Genomic DNA, 16,503 nt, shown 5'->3' with positions numbered 1-16,503 from the left:
ATTAGTACCCTTCATTAGGACAAGATTATTTATTCTCAATTATGCTTCTATAACCTTTAAATTGATTACATCTGGCAGCAAGCATATAGTAATGACAAATGATCCATATCTCAAATATTTACATTTCTTTTTCCATAACAATAAAGTAGACACAGATCTATGACAGTGACAATCTGTGTGAGAGCTCATATGCCATATCACCTTAATTCATCAATGTTTCTGCGGGTGAAAACAACAGATAAACAAATGTGAACCTCTCAGTTATCAGGCTTCACAGTATTTCGTTTGCAGTTTGCTGCAATATAATTGAATGTGCTGTAAGAATTTAACTGAGGTAAAAACAATGACTGCAGATGCTGGAAACCAGATTCTGGATTAGTGATGCTGGAAGAGCACAGCAGTTCAGGCAGCATCCAAGGAGCATCGAAATCGACGTTTCGGGCAAAAGCCCTGATGGGCTTTTGCCCGAAACGTCGATTTCGAAGCTCCTTGGATGCTGCCTGAACTGCTGTGCTCTTCCAGCACCACTAATCCAGAATTTAAGAATTTAACTGTCAAATAGCTATATAAAGTTGTAATTATCTCCAGGATTAATGAGTACTCAAACCAAAGAATTGAGTTCACATACAATCTTGAAACATTCATAGCAATTGCGTTTTTCTAATTTCTCTAACAAACATTTCAAGCTCAAAAGGAAGCCACAATTTTCAAAAAACATTCAGCAATGCATATTGAAGATATGGGTGTACTATACCTTTATGAGAGTTAAAATCAACAGAACTACCTAACAGAACCAAGTGTTGTGAAAAGAAATATAATGTAACATTTGGTTGAACAACATGATTAGCTGGTTGCCTGGAAACAACACAACAGATTTGAATTAGGCCAATCAGTTTAACTTATACCCCAAAAAACACCAAATTCCAATCCAGCTTGAATTGAGTATATTGACAATCTTAAATTCCAATGACACAATCTGATGCTTTGGGGTATAAGACCAGGGAGAATTGAACAGTTTAGAGGAGAACTGCCAAGCCCCAACATGTAAAAAGACGGACTAAAAAATAGCTCTCTTAAAAGGTACCTTTATCAATCAGAAACATGGGAAGCAGAATTCTTTAAGAAGAAGAAAAGCAGACCGGAATTTAGAGAAAACGAAAGCTGCCTGGTTTTGAGATAAGAAGCTTTGTTTTGTAAATTGTAATCAGGAATTTTATCAGACTAGTATTATAGAATGGAAGGTAACAGATAGGTTAGAATAAGGAATTGTAGATAGTTGTTAGTTAATTATTTTCTGTTATACTTTAAAAAATAAAGTTGTTAATTTTTACTTTGACTAGTTCTCGGCCTATCGAATTTTCACAGGTTACTACATGGGATAAATCTTTTCTGTTGCTGGTTTTAAATTAAGCAGGAGAGTTTACCCTGTGTTGTAACAAATGGAAAATTAATGCAACCTTTTAGGAATCTATATATGTGGAATATTCCTCCTGGAAGTGAGTGTTGTGAGCTGGTTTGTCTCACAGATCTCCAATCTAGACTCCAAATGGACATACAATTGTACCCAGGACTTTGGTATTTTCATGTAGGCTTTCAAGTTGACATTGTAATTTGAGAACTTGTATTGGTGCCAGGTGGCGTGGTGAAAAGGCTCATTTTAGTTTTCAGCAACAGCAGTATGGCACCTAGAATTGCTTAAAGACATCCTAAACTGTACCTCTTATCCCTCCCTTTCTAACTGCCTGCCCTAACATCTCATGTTCCGTCCATGTATCCTCCATAACTACTTGCTATTATTCACTTTGTATAGTCCTCAGACTCCATGAATTATCAATGAAAATATTTAATTAACTTTATATAGTGGTTTGACATTTAAATTGTGGCAAAACCAGCAATTTCATCTGACTAAATTATGCACAAAAAACTATGAAGCTTAAAAATAGATGCATTTGCATCTGTTCAGCTGTTTTTCTCATCCCCTCAAAAGCAAAGGAGAATTAATCTCTCACCATGTAACAAATTCTTGTATGAGGGTCTGAAAGGGTTAAACTTGATCAAGTTCAACCACCACCAACCTCTATTTTGGTGTTACAAGCACTTTGTGGGACAGTAAAGTAGAATCCCAAGGGAGATGCATTCAAGGCTAGGTTGAATTCAAGGCTACTCCAGCAGCCTTTGGAGTAATGTAAGGTTTTTACTTATCACCAGTGAATAGTTGTGGAGATTCAATAAATAATATGGCTTCCTGTACAAGAATCTTCTTGTCAGATGAGAAGGTTGCTATTCCATGGAAACTAGACTACTTTTGACAAAGGCGCCACACACATCATCATCAAACAGAGTGAACTCGATTGTCACCTAGATGAGGGTGGTGGATGTCAGCAAGCTTCCCATTCTTGTGTGGGAAGAAGCATTTCCACAAGTTTCATTCCAGGAAATGGGTGATAACTAAAATCAAAGTCATAGAATGTGGCCTGGAAAAGCACAACTGGTCAGGCAGCATTTGAGAAGCAGGAGAATCGACGTTTTGAGCAGATGAAGAGCTTATGCTCGAAACATCGAATCTCCTGCTCCTCGGATGTTGTCTGACCGGCTGTGCTTTTCTGGCATGACACTCGTCAACTGTGATTTCCAGCAACTGCAATCCTCACTTCCTCCTTGATAGCTAAAATCAAGCCTACTGTCCTCAAAAATGATGTGGAGACTGCCGAACGAGTTACCAGGTGCCATGAAAGGCTGGGGGAAAGACAGTCTTCTTACAGTATTGGGACTTTTCCAGTTGTAAAACAATAAAAAACTCTATTCCTCACTTTCCCACATTCTCATCCATGTTAAACACTTAACACCTCACGATCACAACCAATCCAATGGTCCTTCAATAGTCACTGTGCCAACCTATTTATCTCTACCTATTTTCCCATTGGTCCTCATATCCTCCATGATGAACCTTAGTACCATTCATTCAGTGGACACTTGGCAGAATCAATGAAAACCACAGAGGCAACAGCATATGTGAAGATGTTGTTTTTAATATCAGTCATTCATTCATAACCATTTTACTTCTTTGTTCACAGTCCTATATAACTGCGGGTCATTAGATATTTAAAGTCTCAGTCATAGAAATGACAAGCACAGTCCACTTTATATCACCGAAATCAACATTGTGCAATTGACAGAACCATCACAAAGAGCTGTCAATTGAGCAATATTTTCTTTCCTGACAGCTACCTGCTGAAGCAGCACTTCAAAAGCTAGTGCTTCCAAATAAACCTGTTGGACCATAACCTGGTGCTATGTGATTTTTAACTTTGTTCACCCCAGTCCAACACCGGCACCTCTACATCATACCTTTGGCATAATTGTTTTGAAGACTAAAGGATGTCTTTGCTTTCAGCCAAACTCCATTGTGCATTCTTGGTTGGAATAAAATATTTGTTGGGTATTGAACTTATGAAGGTCCACGAGGTAAAAACAATGACTGCAGATGCTGGAAACCAGATTCTGGATTAGTGGTGCTGGAAGAGCACAGCAGTTCAGGCAGCATCCAAGTAGCTTCGAAATTGACGTTTCGGGCAAAAGTCCTTCATAGGTCCATCCAGGCTGATTGGGTTCAAGGTTGTGGGTTAGCAAGTTGGCATGCACAAACCTTTTTAACTTCAATTTAATAAATCTACATCTTCCAGCTTTTAATTCACAATACTGTGGAAAACCGGCCTAACAATTTTCAGAGATCAGAACATGCATATCCCATTAGCTGGACATGAAAAGTTTGCAGTTGATGGGTTTGCATCCTTATCCTACATTGAGCTCTTTGGAGATGGGGACAAAATTGCATAATTCTGTCCCAGCTATCTTTATCAAATGTTTGTGACATCTCACCAATTTCATGAATATCATTCTCATCAAGAAAGTCAGTCTTGTGAAACCCTATTGCTACTCTGCTACTTTGTGTCAACAAGTCAGAAATTGCATTAAAGTGACAATCTGTTATTACGACCTCTTAAAACTGTTATTCATTCCCATGTGAATTTCAGACCAACCATGCTGAAACTCAGCAGAGCTCAAAACACCCAAGGATTCATAATGGTGACAGCTGTCCAAAGAATACAACACTCTCTGAAACTCTAAAGAACAGATAATGCGTGTTTCAATTTAAAGCAGAATAAATGCTAAAAAAAAAATTCCGAAGTTGACATCAGCTGGAACGTTCACTACTTTTAAATCACACCACAAAAGATGACAGTTCACCTGACAGACGATTTGTCACATTATTCATTATTTGTGGTACTTTTTGCAATGGAACAGTACTGTAATGCATGTGAACAATTAGACATGACTTACCAAGGTAAGCATCACTTATCTTTGCAGACAAATATCATAAGACAAGTCACCGAATGAAAAACACATTTACAGTACAAATAGTTCCCAATAGTGACACTTAAACGTGTGAAAACACTTTACAGTTAACTTCAAGAATGTTCCACTACAGGCTGTTTTCTTCATAAATTCTCCATTATTGGGCTTCCAAAATACCGTACTATCAGATAAAAATGGGATAAGGAAGGAAATCAGACTTTTAACTCCATTATCAATGGAAAATCATATTGCAGAAGGCGTAGGTTTGTACGCAAGGCATTCTTGGTCCACAAGAAAAAGCAAGAAAATGCTGCAGGGTTGAATTTCATTGGAGGAAATATGCTTTTCCTTTACATTCTCAAGCACATTTTCTCCAAAGAAATTCAATGCTTTCACTTACCAAAGCACACCTTAGCACTGATATCAGAAATTAGACCATTATTGAAATACTTGAGGTACGTTGTTCCATAAATCTTAATAAATGAACAGTTCATTATATTTCCTCTACAACACTGTCCTCTCTATCCACGTAATGGAGTACTCCTAGCGATAAATAATCACAGACTGGGACATATGAATGAGTTTGTGGTTGACTTTATTCTCATTCATAATAGACCATTGGCTGGAAAAGCTACTTTTCCTTTCATATATTAAGGCGACACAGTTGCTCAGTGGTTATCACTGCTGACTCACAGTGCCAGGAACCCAGATTTGATGCCACCATCAGGTGAAAAGTATGGAGTTTGTATGTTCTCCCTGTGTCTGCGTGAGTTTCCACTTGATGCTCCAGCTTCCTCCCACAGTCCACAGATGTGCAGTTTAGAATGATTGGCATTGCTAAATTGCCCGTAGTGTCCAAGGATGTGCAGGCTAGTTGGATTAGCCATGTGAAATGCAGAGTTACAGGGATAGGGAAGGCGGTTGGGTCTAGATGGGATGCTCTTTGGAGGGTCAATGTGGACTCGATAGGCTGAATGGCCTGCTTCCACACCGTAGGGTTTCTATCATTCTATGATCAAATAATTCATTCAGAAATTGTGGGACAAAATACGTTGCTGGGGCATAACGGATAGAAAGTTATGTCAAATAGCTACTACTTATACTCATTCGTTACAACACACAAAATTGGAGCCAAGACCCTACAAGATCATAAGATTCTGGAGCAGAAGTAGGAATTCAGTCCCTAAAGCATGCTCTCTCATTTCGTACAAACAAAGCTGATTTCATCTCTGTCTCAATGCCACCTTTCTGCCCACTCCCCACAGCCCTTAACTCATTACTAACTTAAAATCTGTCTGCCTCCTCTTTACATTTATTATACTCTGGGTAGTGAATTCCACAGATTCAAGATCCTTTGGAACAAAGTAATTCCTCCTAAAGTGTGTCACCCTTTAACCTATTATTGTGTCAAAGGGTAGTTATCCAAAGACTTTTCATAGGCATACTCTTCTCTAAGGCTTTCTCCAAGCTCAGGAGGAATGGATTCAAATGTCATGTTACTGTTCTATATCAACAATTGACTACGGAAGACCATCAAACTGACCAAACTGTATCGCTGAGCAATATTGGAGGATGACAGTAGAGACAGTTCATTTTTGATTCTCTGACTTTTACCCTCACTGATTTCTCAATCACTCTCGTTTAATTAGAATATCCCTAAATTCAGTTGAAATCTGAGATTCATAGTCAGCGAGCACAAAAACATTTTTTTTTAAGTTCAGTTAGATCAGAAAAGTAAATTAACAAGGAAATAAACATTAGGATCCTGGTGAATTTGCTGCGATAAAATAATCAAAGGCTATTGTTCATCTTTTAGAGGACATTTTTAATCCCCCATAAACAGTCGCTCGAATATTACTGAATGCACGTTCACATCAAGTGTGAATCAAATATTTACTGCTCAGTTCACAATGATCGTGATTAAGCTTGTAAAAGTTTACATGGAATTATTTTGCTCCATGACCGGCTCAGGGTACAAACTCCTTGGATAGTGTTTCTTTACATGTTTTTTCGCAGTAAAACGTTTATGACTTGAGAGTGCAGTTTTTTTGTTACATTTCCAATTTTGACCACTAGTCTGTGCCATTGTATTGAAAATCTGTACATCTTTAAGCATCCGCTTCTAACAAAACAACTTAGTTCATACTTACACAGATTTTAGTACATTTAAATCTGACCATGCATTTATTCACAACTTTCTCTGCATCTTAGCACAAAAATGACTAAGTCTGAACAGCTTACTTACTTTGAATCTAAGTTCTGGATTTTCTTTAAACTGAAGTGACATGAAAGTTTGGTTTTGAATTTGCAATAGGTTAGTTTTATTGGCAACTGGAATAACTTCATTTTCTATAATAATGACAACTACTATATTCAAAATCAGTGTGACTTCATATTGTTCAATACACAGTGGAGGAAAATTCAGAAGAAGACAGTGTGTGCATATTCCAATGGGGCCTAATTATGTTTTTGAAAAGCATTGCTATTCCTGGATCTTAATCGGATTTCTCCTTTATATTCAACATTTTATCTGCACTTCCTGAGCAGTATGGTTATTTATTCCTTGTGTGCCAAAGGGAGAAATTGCACCAAGTACAATAATTAAGATATTTTGCTCAATTGTAAGCTGCGACTGGTTACCTCACTTACTGACAAATACAAAGACAACCATTTTGCTCATTGATATTCCTGATTTGTTGTTAGTGAGTTACATCCCAAAGGAGGATGCGCATATCCTGTCCTCATTTATTTTACATTCAATGTACACGTGAGCACGAATGTTATTATCAGCATATATCCCTTCTCTTCCCATGTCCCAGCAATTGCCAGCTCAGCTTTTCTTACTTCCTTGCAGTATCTGCATTGTGGTCATTTTCTATTAAATAGCAAGAATTCTTGCAGCTATGGGAATACAGAGTTCGTAGGATCCAAACTAAAGCTATTATTGGAAGAGGAGGAAGTCAGTTTATTGTTGTGAATTAAGACTGTGAGATAATATTTGATTTGGTATATTTAATTGCCTTTACTCACAAAATTTCTATGTGAGAGTGATGATGATGATGGTGCAATGAGATAAACAGGGCTGGGACCTCAGCAGATCCAATAGCATTTAAGGATTGAATGATTTTAAGAAATTGAGAAGGTGGGACCAGAGATGGTCAGGGCTGCAATTTCCTGCCATCGGATTGTGCATCAATCCTGAACTGTGGTACTGTCACCAGCTGATTCTCACATCAGGAGAAGCAAGAGGTTTTGGAGAGCTGGTACTATCAGTATTGACAAGGCAGTGAAGCAAATTTGGGGTGTTCAACACAATGCTCATCTAGCACTTGAACCTGCAATCCCTGCTGTGGCTTCATACATTACATTATTGCTGTAAAGCCTCATTTTGGACATTGAGAATGCTCTCTGGCCACTACTTTACCCTGCTGAATAGAAAGAACATAAACAATTTATGTTCACCTCAGAATTAAAATCTTGCCCAAGGATTTAGAACAAGGTTGAATTAACAGGCATCTACGTCAAATCAGGCATAGAAACAGTAATGAAGACAAGGGATGGAGGATTAGATTGAGAAGAGCAGTAACAGGAAGCAAACTGATAAAATTAAAACATATAGTTTTGCACAAATGTTACCTCCCTGAAAAAAATCTCTATCTGAGGAGTGAGACTCCATGCCTGTCATAGTTCATTTCTCGTTCCAGAAATGTTGGTGGATAGTAACTTTTTAAAATGCCATTAAGTAGGTAATTGTGCTAATTTACTCAGCAAGATAAAAGGGTGTAGTAACCAATTGCAAATGCAAAGGATGGATTGAATATAATGTGGACAATGAAAGTATCCACTATAGTAACTAGGATGGAAAACCAGGACATAACTTAAAATGGTGACAGATGAGTAAATGTTGGCAGAGTAATGTTCTTGAAACAGTGTGGTGCTGGAAAAGCACAGCCGGTCAGCCAGTATTTGCCGAGCAAGAGAGTTGATGTTTCATGCATAAGCCCTTCATCAGGAATCTTGTTTCCTGATGAAGGCTTTATGCCCGGAACGTCGATTCTCCTGCTCCTTGGATGTTGCCTGACTGGCTGTGCTTTTCCAGCATCACACTCTTCGACTCTGATCTCTAGCATCTGCAGTCCTAACTTTCTCCTAGCGTAATGCTGTTTCTTTGAACAAAAGTAGAATGTAACAGAAAGCAGGAAGTGACATTCAGGTACAATATGCAATTAGTAAAGTAAGTTGCAAGGCATTATTTATTAAAGGAGTACATATTAAAGGAAGCCTTGGAGTACATATTAAAGGAAGCCTTACCACATTACAAGAAATGTGGGGGGAATGGAAGACTTCTGCCCATTTTTGATATCCTTGCTGTGTGAAGGATACAACTGCAATGCATTCTATTCCAGATAGCCAGAGATGATGAAAACTTTTAATATATCATTGTTATTTGGGAACTTGGGTCCTAAAGTCGAAGACAAATGGGTCTTAATTTGCAGTTTTGTAAACGGCAGAGAGTTGTTTGGAACTTTAAGTTTAAACAAACAGCATTCCAAAAAAAAAGGCATGCGACTTCAGATGAATCAACAAGCAGCCAGCCGAGGAGACAATTATTTTGGGTGTTTGCATTGGCATGATCAGTATTGAGGAAAACGTCCTGAGGTAATTCTAAAAAATAATCCAGAAACAGAAGACCATGGAAGTGTTAAGCATGGAAGATATCATATCAGGTCTTTGAAGGTAGCGTTTAAGAAAACCATGTTAAGTAATTAGTGAGCTCATTAACAATTTGCCTCAGCATCTCAGGAGAATACATTGAGTAAAGAAAACAGTATCAGATAGATGGAGAAAGTTGGTGAAAATAAAATGATACAGACCTGTTGGCTGAAGGAGTTTTAGCATGGAGACAGACGTGATACTTCACTGAGGCTTAAGTGTCTGAATGGTGGTTATTGGGATAAAAGAATTAAATCAATACTTCTGACCTTTTTAATAAGTTCATATCAAATAGCGCTTGCTTATTGGAATATAGTTCATATTTTCACCTTTTGAATTAGCAACCTTTACATTCTGTTGTTACACTTTTACGTTATGTTGTTAAAAGTACATTGACAGCTTCTTATGAAACCTCGACAGTACTTCTACATGCATTACAAGCATGGACCACCAAACTCAAGTATGCTTTCAGCCTGTCCCAATATGTAGGAACACAAGTGAATCCCTAGTTGATGGCCACTAATTGAATATAATTGAATATCACATTAAGCTAGACTTAACTAGAGAAGATCAATTGGTTCAATTGTACAAAGGTCACACAGAGATTTCAGAAATGAGTTGGTTGTCCTATGAGGAGAGATTGAGCAGAATCAGCCTAACCATCCATGAGAGTGTAGTATTAATGGCAGGAATTAAGTAGAAAAAGAAAAATTCTCAATGGCTCCTATAGAACTGTGAGGCTATGAAGGAGAGAGGAGCAGGTCACGTTTCAGAAAAGAAGGAATTGATAGAGGTCTTTAAAATTGAAGAGTTTTCAGTGGACCAGTTGTGGCGAAGAGCAAAATGAGAGGCCATTGTTTAAACCAAGTAATCAACTCTGAATTCAGAAGATATACCAACCTTTGAAAGAACATAAGCAATACTAAAACAGCCACTGTGTGTTAATTGAGGCAAAAAAAACCATATTTTAAGGGAAGCTGGAAAAGCATGAGCAAGAAAGGTAGGAAACATTATGCTGCTAGATTGAGCTGGATAAGCAAGGGAGGAGAATCAAGAGGATCTCAACAATTGACATGGACTTGTTGGGCTGAATGGTCCATTTTGTGCTGCAAGTTGTATAAAACCTGATAAAAGTATAAATGACATGTGCAAGTTGTAATTGGCTCCCAAAAACTAACATTACATCATTTATTGTATAATAATAGTGAAGAAGACAGTGAAATACAATTTTCAAAAAGATAATGTAATGAAGCATTGTAGCTCAGGCAGCAATTTTTAAAATTTAATCACACATCTGCCTCTCATTTGAGGCGTAAATACCAGTGAGCCTGATTAACTTCACCACTATTTTGACAGTAAATTTTGGCCAATTACAAGTTAAAATTAGCATCACATACACATGATGAAACTGTAGACTGAATAAAATGAAGATGCAACAACCCTTGGCATGAAATATGAGAAGCAAATGAGTAGAATATTTTAAGATCATCTAAATTTTAAATTAGTCCTGAAGCACACATTATTGCTTGGAATATCATGTGGACATTGTTATTAAGGTTTTTTCACATTCTTTCTTGGGATGAAAAGGTCCATGATAAGGCCAGAATTTGAAGACCATCCCTTAATGCCCTCGAACGGATTGACTCACTCAATCACATTGTTGTGAATCTGGAGTCATATTTAGGCCAGACCTGGTAAGGACAGCTGAACTTAGTGAACCAGTTGCAATGTATACAATTGCATAACAATCCCACGATTACTAGCCCTGTGATAAATTTTATATGCTATAATCACCCAGCTGCCATAATGGGATTTGAACCCCTATCCTCAGAGCATTTGCATGTGCCTCTGGGGTAGTACTCTTCCAGCACCATTACCCTTACGCCACCATCTCTCCCCGATGCTCTCTAGTAATCATTTATGTCATGTACTTCGGGTCAAGGATAATGTTGCCCGCCAGAGATTAAAGCTCCTTTTGTGATGTGAAACCATGCATTTCAGATTTGCAGCACGTTTATTTCCCCATGCTATTCGTTCTTCAAAGTGGTCAGCTTAGCACTAAATTAGGACCTATTGGGAGTACTTTGATATCAATGATGGATATCTTCACTTCACATGCTGATTTTTAGAGAAGGAGAATGTTACAGTGTGTACAACTGTATAAATAACACTTGATATTTCTTCATGCAATTTTGTCAGAGCTCATTTGTATTTGTAATGTCCTGTGTGAAATATTGACAGTGAGACAGAAAATAGTAATAGAGAATTAAAAACATAAGACTGTAACAGGAGTAGGTAATTCAGCCCCTTGCACTTGCTCCACTATTCAATATCAACAATGATCTAATTTCAGCCTTAGCTCCAATGTCTTGCCAGATTCCCATAATGCTCAATGTGTTACTAATGAAAAATCTATCAGATATCTCCTCAAATGTTTTCAATGCCCTGGTGTTCATTGCACAGTGGGGTTGTGAATTCTAGTTTCACAATCCTGTGAGAACTAATTCCTCCTCATCTCTTTTTAAAATCTACCAACCCTTAGTCTATAATTTAGCCTTAACAATATGTGAAATGGTATACAATGTCATGAATCCAAATTTGCTGATGACACAATGTTAGGCAGCATTAGAGACAGTGTAGGTGATAGCATAAAATTACAAAAGAATATTGATGGACTAAATGAATGGGCAAAACTGTGACAGATGGAGTTCAATGTGAGTTAGTGTGAGGTTATCCATTTTGGACCTAAAAATAATAGTCCAGGAAACTTTCCAGATGGTATGAAGTTGAACACAGTGGGTATCCAAAGAGAACTGGGAGTTAAATTGCATAGATCTTTAAAATGTCAAAATAGTTGGAGAAAGTAATCAAGAAGGCTAAGGTTATCTTTGGTCGTCCAGTATTGGCCAGAAGCTGAAATACTACGCCATGTTCTTCGCAGCCTGCAACACATTATCAATGAGGATTAGCAACGCGCCAAGAGCTTCCCCACGCCTCCACTTCTCACCTTTAAACAACAGCGAAACCTCGAACAGATCATTGTTCACAGCAAACTGCCCAGCCTTCAGGACAACACCATACAACCCTGTCATGGCAGATGCTGCAAGACGTGTCAGAGTGTCGACACGGATACCACCATTACATGTGGGGACACCACCCATCATGTACGGAGCAGGTACTCATGTGACTCGGCCAACGTTGTCTATCTAATCTTTGCTGCAGGCAAAGATGCTCTGAGGCAAAGTACATTGGTGAGACCGAGCAGAGGCAACTGCAAAGGATGAGTGGACATCGCACAACAATCAACAGGCAGGAGTGTTTCCTCCCAGTTGGAGAACACTTCAGCAGTCCGGGACATTCAACCTCAGACATTTAGGTGACCATTCTCCAAGGCGACTTCATGACAGGCAACAGTGCAAAGTGACCGAGCTGAGGCTGACAGCCAAGTTCGGTACCCATGGGGTTGGCCTCAATCGGGACCTTGGACTCATGTCACAATACAGGTGATCTCACTGCACTACATACTCTCTCTCTCTGTCTCACACACACACACACACACTCAGGATTACAGACCCTCTCTCATACACAAGTTCTGTCTCATACGCTCACACATACTCACCCACACTCACACCCACACATGCATCCTCTCACAGATTTACACCCTTTTATGCTAATACTCACACAGTCTCTCACAGGCACTCATACCACCTCCCTCCACGTGCGCGCGCACGCACACACACACACACACACACACTAGTTTGTGGGATAAACTGTACTGGCACAATTATACTTTATTTTGCACAAAAACTGCATGAATCCATATAAGGTTCTGTAATTTGTTTTAGAAATAGAGTCAATCTGAACACTGGGGCACAGACAGCCTCACACTTTACACCTCACACCTTCAATGCATTGTCTGAGCTGATATTGTACCTGTTGTTCAAGTTCACTCGAGAATGTAACTTCAAAAAGTTCTGGGATTTACGTATGGGAAAAAACTGAAACCAACATGGTCATTCTAAAAGATGAGAGACTTAACAAATAATCCAGGTCTTTTTCAATATATAATTTCAGTTACAGCATACTGTAAACTTTTGCTATAAATTCTATGCCTTACGATCCTATTCTCCACGACCACCCGATGATGGAGCAGTGTTCCAAAAGCTAGTGCTTCCAAATAAACCTGTTGGATTATAACCTGGTGTTGTGTAATTTTTAACTTTGTAATAGAATGCTGGCCTTTAAATCTGGTGGATAGGAATAAAGGCTGCAGAACTTATGCTACAGTTATACGTAACTCTGCTTAAACCTTACTTGGGTTACAGTGAGCAGGTTTGGGCACCATTCTTTAGGAAGGATAAATTGGAATGGAGAGAGTGAAACATGGGTTTACAAGAATGATACCTCAGCATAAGTAAGTTATAAGAAAAGGTTATGCAAATTATACAGGAGTTTTCTGGAATTATGAAGGTTAATGGGGTGATCTGAGCCAAGTATTCAAGGTATTAACAGGAAAAGACAGGGCGGATAAAAAATAAACTGGTTGGGGATTCTAGAACTGATGGCAATGGTCTATTTCTGTTCCGATGTTCCTAACTATGATCTCTTGTTCTAGATTGCCCAACAAGGAGTATTGTCTGCTCTACGTCTACTTTGTCAATCCCCTTTAACATCTTTAGTTAGATCTCTCATCTTTTCACATTCTAACAAGTATAGGTTTAAACTATTCAATTTCTCCTCATAAAACAAGCTGTTTATCTCTGGAATCAAACTACTGAGTCTTTTCTGCTGTGCTACCAATGCAATTGCAACCTTCCTCGAGGAAAGGGACAATGCAGTACTCCAGATGTGGTACTTTATAAAACCACATAATACTTCTCTACTTTTGTACTCTGTTCTTTTAGCAAGGATTGCCAAAATTACATTTGTGCTCCTTATTACCTGCTGTCCATGCATACTAGCTTTCTGTGACTCATGCACAGGAACACCCCAAACTCTCTGCACAAAAGCATTTTTAGGATTCTTTCCATTTAGATAATAAGCTGCCTTTTTATTCTTTTGACCAAAATGGATAATATCACACTTATTCACATTAAACTTCTTCTGCAAAATTTTAGCTTATTCACTTATCCCAAATTCCTTCAGCTGTGTGGATATAATGGAGAAACCATTGTTTCCTCTTCATAGAAGGGCAAGGGCAAATTCAATACAAGACCTTAAGATTAAAGGATGTATAAGCAGAACTGACAGAAAGAAATTATTTCCCCGGCAGAAGGGTCAGACAGCAGAGGCCAGGGTTTAATGTGATTGGCAAACTTGGTAACGATGACATGAGGCAAACATACCTAAGCTATCCCTTTATATCTTTTAAACGTACCTCAAGTGGTTGAGATTTAGAAGTTTATAGATTGGTGGAGGCATGTTCAATCATGTCTTTCTGAAGGGAAAAAGGTATGTAGCTGGAGAGGAAATAGTTTGCATGACTGTGGCAAAAGAGTGAGGGAATTGCTAATTTGCTCCTTGAGCCTGTATATGCACAATGACTTATATAAGCACCTTCTGTGTTACAATCATTCCACTCTAAGGGTGTTGGAAACCTTTGAATAAAAGCAAAATACTATGGATGTGGCAAATCTGAAAAAAAAACAGAGAGAATGCTAGAAAAACTCTGCAAGTCTGACCACATCTATGGAGAGAGAAACAGAGTTAAATTTTGAGAACATCTTCAGAATTGAGTTTCTCCAGCATTCTCTTTGAAAAAAACATTTCTCCTACAATGTTGATAGCTATATTGCATGGATACTAACACACTACTCAAGTTGGGCTGTATCAGAAATATCAATTGAGGGGAGTTTGAAACTGAGACCACCAGAGCACCACAACTGACATAAAATAATGCTTCCAGAGCCTCTAAGAACAGATTAATGCTACACCCATCCTTCAATATCAGTGTCACATACAGGAAATCAAGATGTGATGATTGATTTGTACTGCACTGCACTCCAACAGCTCTACAAATTATGATGCCTGCACAAATTTCCGCAGCATCCACTAATAAATAAGCAGTTCCCTGGTACCTGATAAAAGCTGCCAATTAATACATTTTAATCTGCAAAATAAAACAAAATGGAAATGAATGTCAGGCTTGTAAAAAAAAACTATGATTTATTTCAAGGTCAAAATATGTAATAGAGTTATATTCACAGTTAATATTCACAAAGTCCTTTTCATGATGAATGGGCAGATCCTTTAGGCTCTGGTACCTATCATGCAGGTACCTAAACTTGTGTTCCTAAAGTTTGGAGTATAGAGATCAGAGAATTCCTGAATTTGTACATCCGACTCAGCAGAAAATGCTCTGGACACCAGGCAGTCCATTTCTTATTCTGAGAGTCTGAGTGGCGATATGAGGATTTGAGCCCACTGCTCCTGAGATTTCGAGACTTTGTCCCAGCTAGAAAAAGATGGTGAGTTGAAAAAAAGAACAGCCCAGCAGGCCTTAGCCTGACATTCTCAATTCTCCACCCATGCCACCTCATGGCTCTCCCCCATCTCCATCAGGACTCCTCATACCCTCTATACCAATCTAAGCTCCTCTAACACCTTCCCATGGACTTTTGTAACTCCTATGTTAACGTAGTGTCAACTTACACCACTCAACAAAGACACGTTAGACTATGCCCCTTATCACCTTATCAGGGAATCACCATGGACAGAATTGAGGACAAACGCTGAGATGTAGCAAATTAAAAATCAAAATTTCTGTTGATGACTTTACTATTGAGAACAAACAAGCCCCAGTGAGGAAACTCATACATGAAGTTGAGGGCCCTTTCCTTTGTGGCCAAAAGTCAAAAGTTTTTTTTAATATTATTTGATATATTGCCAATCTATTTGGCAACAACCAAATAGCAATTTTGATACTACTATATCAATTTCTGAACCACTTAAAATTGTCAACATAGAAATTGTGGGTGGTATTCATCCCCCACCCCCTCCTGTTCTGGTGTGAGGAATAATGAAAATGTTGGGAAAATACAGAGACAGGAAAAAGTCAGAATCTTAACATCAAGAAAAGCTTTAAATGGTGAGGTCAGAATCTCTTTATTGCATGACTATCTTATTTCCAATATTCTGCACTTTATTCATGTCCCACGTTGCTTCATTTCTTTGTCACTTCTAATTCTCCCCACTTCGCTGAGAAAACAGAAACATTCTCTACATGCAAGTCACAGCAGGAAGTCCTGTACATTATCTCACTATCTTCAGGACAATGTCCCTGCATGCTTCAAGGACACCATCCTCATGAATCTTGATGCACACAAGTCAGCACCATTGAACCATCAGCCTCTCCTCATCATGCCTGATCTTAGACCAATTCACATAACATTTCAACTGTTTAGGACTTCATTTTGGAACATGGACACTTTTAAC

At 38.4% G+C, this 16,503-nt stretch overlaps 1 protein-coding gene across 1 annotated transcript in view; it reads right to left on the bottom strand.

The window, feature by feature from the left end:
- Nucleotides 1-16,503, bottom strand: part of LOC140487787 (receptor-type tyrosine-protein phosphatase delta) — a 2,436,480-nt gene that overhangs the window by 1,896,450 nt on the left and 523,527 nt on the right. The gene's annotated exons all lie outside the window — the stretch shown is intronic.

Source organism: Chiloscyllium punctatum, chromosome 2, assembly GCF_047496795.1.
Source record: "Chiloscyllium punctatum isolate Juve2018m chromosome 2, sChiPun1.3, whole genome shotgun sequence".
Classification (NCBI taxonomy): Eukaryota; Metazoa; Chordata; class Chondrichthyes; order Orectolobiformes; family Hemiscylliidae; genus Chiloscyllium; species Chiloscyllium punctatum.
Note: the sequence above shows the minus strand (reverse complement) of the source record. Positions and strands in the feature narration are given on the sequence as shown.